The sequence below is a fragment of the Rana temporaria genome, chromosome 5, assembly GCF_905171775.1.
Source record: "Rana temporaria chromosome 5, aRanTem1.1, whole genome shotgun sequence".
Taxonomy (NCBI): Eukaryota; Metazoa; Chordata; class Amphibia; order Anura; family Ranidae; genus Rana; species Rana temporaria.
In genome coordinates, this window is record NC_053493.1 from 97429269 (window position 1) to 97434268 (window position 5000).

Below are 5000 nucleotides of genomic sequence, written 5' to 3' on the forward strand. Positions count from 1 at the left end.
GCAGTGTTAATGTATTGAAATAGGAATCTCCTTTTGTTTATTAAAATATTATCGTTGATCCACAGCATCCCTATTAAATCTGGTTCTATACCATGAAAAAGGTAAATAAAGTCTGGGATTGACAGATAAAAATCTCCAGTCTTCAAAAACTTGAACAACTAGCCTGCAAGCAATAGAAAGTCTACCATAAAAGCTCCCTCTTATCTGAATGTAGTATAAAGTTTATGGCCCATACCCTGGAATGAGCCATGTTCCTTCATGGCTCTATAAAATGCTTTAAATTGCCTAAAAGAATGTAAACTTTGATGCTGGAAGACTCTGTAGTAGGACATTTGCATTAATCGCTTACAGTTACATATTGTAAGGTAGAGACTATAGAGGTGTAAGGCTGGCCATACATTATACAATGTCCATGTACAGTTTTCCTTTAGATTTACCAAAACCATAGAATATACTTTCAATTTTTATGCAGACAGGTCCTTGCACTACATAGTTGAAAATAAATCTAAAGGAAATTGAATAAGAAAATTGTATAATGTATAGCCAGCCCAAGTTAGAGGTGATGCAACACCCCCTGTTCTGAACCATCAGTGTATTTGACATAAAATAAGCTGCAAAAACATGAACATACATCTGTCTAGCTGTATACTTTAGAAGTGGAAAAATATGACAATGGTGTTTTGCACAGGAAGGTCACAACACACCTCTGGAATTTCCTGACATCACATATTTGGATGTGTCTGTGAATTTAGAGGCATTTCTGAGCTTGATTGGATGAGAGGGTGTCTGTGGGTGTGTTTGTATATGTGTATGAATATGTGCATGCATGTATCTATGTGTGTGTGTGTGTGTGTGTGTGTGTTTGTGAAGGTTGGGCACCAAGTTTGTATTAAACTGTCCCAGTCTAACTGTAATATGGTCAAGCACAAAGACAATCGACAACCAAGTGTATTTTGTTTTAAATGTCATATATTCATCCTAGGAACATGGCAAAAATGACCTATGATCAAATGCATTATCTGTACAGAAACTATCACAAATCTTTAAAATCCAGCAAAAGCAAAACATGTCAGTAGTGTCTTTAAATACATCTAAAATTGTATTATTTAACCAGCACAGTAAAATTGGGAGGATAGTTGCTGTGAATTCGATGTTTATGGCTTAGACTTCTGTAGCTATTTTATAAAAAAAGAAAAAAGGAGAATAAAGACATACTTTAGGCATGCAATTGTCTGGGGGCCTGTGAAATGTAACAGGGATTTTTCAGGCAGATCAATGGTTAAGGCTCTGCCCCTTCTGTTTCCCTTTTCATCTTGCTTCCAAGCAATAAAATCTGCTTAAACCATTAAATCTTAGGTGCGGCAGCCATTTTGGAAGGAGCATAAAAAGGGCATTCACTGACGTGCCCATTTTGTCTCTTTGTCTTTATTTTGTCGGGTTGGCTGTTCATTTCTATTAATGCAGCCGTTTATTGTTGTGTGATTTTTAATTTTTGCGGAATGAATTTGAACCATGATACTTACAACATGTGTAAATACATAAAAGTGAACTCAGGCTGCTACAGAGCTATTGTAGCCTTTACTTACTGCAAATAACATATGCATTCAGATTATTACGGCTCTTAAAAATCGCCATTTGCATTTCAAACTACAAGTACTGAGGCTTCTGATTTATAACAGTCTTTTTATTTGTATTGGATGTTTTAATGGATACGCAAATGCATAATATTATTTTCCTCTACCTGTATAAATAAAGAAAATAATATGCATTTCTATAATCTGTAGTTCTTTATCGGTGGGTCCATAATAATCTTGTTGCTAATTTCAAATTACCCAAATAACCTTCAGTATAATGTAAATATCTTCCACCACACTGGTAGATACCACAAACCACCACACAGTGGCAGCACTGAAACTACAGTCAACATAAATCCTCCACTCAATGCAGTCAAGCAGACACTGCAATACAATGCAAATTTTATACATCATCAGCTAGCAGATCACAACAAACACAGGACGATAAGGTGAAATCAGCCAGGCATCATTCTTAATTGCTGGTCATGAATGTAATAATAATTAAAAAAAAAACACACTACTTTCCTCAAAGACTGTCTCCCTTTTTTTCTTTCTAAGCAACTATATAAGGCAATAAAAACAACAATAAATACATGGCATGTGTCAGATTCAGAAATATAAAAATCTCCAACTACAATATCCCTCATACTGCAATTCATGTAAGCCACATTTACATTTTTTACGTTTATTTAGCCATAAGCAAGCTTGTTATAACCATGTTGGAAAAAAAAAAAAAGCGTTAATAAAGGCAACCTTGCTATCAATGCATTCATTCTTCTACAGCATGTTACCAAAATGAACAATAAACAGAGAAAAAGCACAGAGGCTTCATTGCAACAATAATCCTTAGCACTATAATAGCATTGTATAATATTAGTTTGTAAGACAAGATATATATAACATATATTTTGCTGTTTATATTATATATATATATATATATATATATATATATATATATATATATATATATATATATATATATAGTATGTTGCTGTTTATATTTTATAGATAGATAGATAGATATATCTATAGATATATATATATATATATATATATATATATATATATATATATATATATATATATATATGTATATATGTATGTATGTATATATATATATATATATATATACATACAGCAAAATATATGTTTCACTTTGATTTTCTGCACCGGTACTCTATGATCTAAAATGTCACAACAGAACTAAAAGCAAAAAGCAGACATGACCCATGTCACACCATAACATCACAATGCTGAGTTTCATTTATATATGTGTGTATATATATATATATATATATATATATATATATATATATATATATATATATATATATATTGAAAATAAGCTTTTCAACATCCAAACAGATAAATATGTATATCTATCATATATCTATATCTCTATCTATCTATTTATCTATCTATCTATCTATCTATCTATCTATCTATCAACTAATATATCTGTATATGTATTTATACACATAATCATATTATAATCATATATATATATATATATATATATATATATATATATATATATATATATATATATATATACTATATATATATATATATATATATATATGTGTGTGTGTGTGTGTGTGTGTAAATAAACATTCTGTATAAAGGCATTTTGTACAAAGATGTGCATGAGTTATATGTGTGTGTATTGACAATAGAGCTATAGAGAATATATATATATATATATATATATATATATATATATATATATATATATATTTGTAGTAGCTGTACTAATGCCTTGCAAGCTGATGGGGCAAGGGCATGTGTGATTGACTGATTGACTTAGTTGTGAAGTAAACAGTAAATAGTTGTGGGGTTTATTTGTAGCAAACATCAGAGATCACAAGAAGATGCAAGGGGTACAGATTTCTCACCTTGACGTTCTGGTTTTCAGGAATCTCTGCCACTTTGACAGCTGTCGCCTTGGCTGTACAGGAGAGGAACCCAGAGCCTTTTGGTGCCAGGAGAAGCAGGAAATTAGCCAGGCTGCGTGTTGAAAATCTGCCACTCTGGCGCTTTGAATCCCAAATGCCACACCTTGGAGCGGAAGGACCGAGCATTGCCATCCTGGACCTGTGTTGTAGGCTGCTGCTGCTCCCTGCGAACCTCCATTGCCTTGCCTGGTGCCTAACACAGGACAAATGGGCTGTGTGCTGGTAGAGCCAGACAGATCCGAAGCAGGACTGAGCACAGCAAAAGAATGCAGCTCTATTCTCGCAAGGGAAATTATAAAAAACTTCATGTTCACAGTTGCTATCCACATGACCAGCAGCGACCAATGGAAAAACCGAGCAACTCATAAACTTGTATTGCAAAGTTGTAAATTTTCATAAACAACAACGGATTTATAGCCATTGCCTCATCACTAAGAGGCAGGTCTTACCAAGTCGCCATCTTAACTCTCAAACAACCCCAGCCTCTGCACGCTCGGCTCTTCCATTAGACCAGGCTCTCATTTAAATATTAATTGAATTATTACCTGAAATAGGCTACTAGAGCTGGCTCCCTGTACAGAGGAAATAATCACTTCGGGTGTACATGGGCAGGCTATGTGAACCATGCATTTATTGCCTATCCCTTATTAATAACATATTTTATAATTATTCATACATTTCATTACATGCCCTGTATGATATCTGTATCTGAATGGAATCCTTTTTTTATTTTTATCTCACACACTCCCACACTCACACACGCTATTACTTTGCTTGGGTAGCACTTTATGTACTCTTTTATTTGTACTCTTTATTGTAAGTTTTTTTATTTATTATTTTCTTCCTTTTGTGTGTGTGTGTGTGTGTGTGTGTAAACATCAATGAAAAGAAAAAGAGATCGATGACCAAACACAATTGTCTTTATTGTAACCAAAAAAATATATATTATACCAGATGCTTCAAGAGAGCTCATTTTTGAAGTTTACTTGTACATTTTTATTTTTTTTATGATTTTATAATGCATAAACAATATTTATATTATTCACAAACAACACTGATCACATCATTTCCAGATGAATGTCAAGCAAAGTTGAATTTTTTTTATTTATTTTTTATTCTATTTGCATTTTTTTTTCTAAACAAATAACACCATGCTATTATAGATGAATCTTTATGAAAAATGTATCAAATGACGCAGATTTTTTTTTTTATACAAAGGCAGCTTATATACGACAAAAAAACTTTAACAACTGTACACAGATACAAATCCCTGGGATACAAATAATGTGGTCACGTTACCTTTCAAATATCAATGCAAACACGTTAAATCTACTACACCATAAACTTGGGGATTGTGGATGAAAAAAAAAAAAAGCGAAATTTTATTTTTCTACATACTTTTTGCACCGGTGCTTAATTCAAATGGTCGTTTAACTATATAAAAAAATACACACAGTCCTTACTTCACGTT

General features: G+C 32.5%; 1 protein-coding gene and 1 long non-coding RNA gene across 3 annotated transcripts in view; both read right to left on the reverse strand.

The window, feature by feature from the left end:
* Nucleotides 1-2437, reverse strand: part of HOXA6 (homeobox A6) — a 7118-nt gene extending 4681 nt beyond the window's left edge. For both annotated transcript variants that reach the window (XM_040352911.1, XM_040352910.1), the window contains exon 1: nucleotides 1-2437. This exon is cut by the window's left edge. The gene's annotated coding sequence lies outside the window, so the exon portion shown is untranslated.
* The window catches only part of LOC120940206, a 47456-nt gene extending 43903 nt beyond the window's left edge, over nucleotides 1-3553 (reverse strand). The window contains exon 1 of the long non-coding RNA XR_005749401.1: nucleotides 3470-3553. This is a non-coding gene — a long non-coding RNA (uncharacterized LOC120940206). The remainder of the gene's footprint in view (nucleotides 1-3469) is intronic.
* Nucleotides 3554-5000: the final 1447 nt, after the last annotated feature.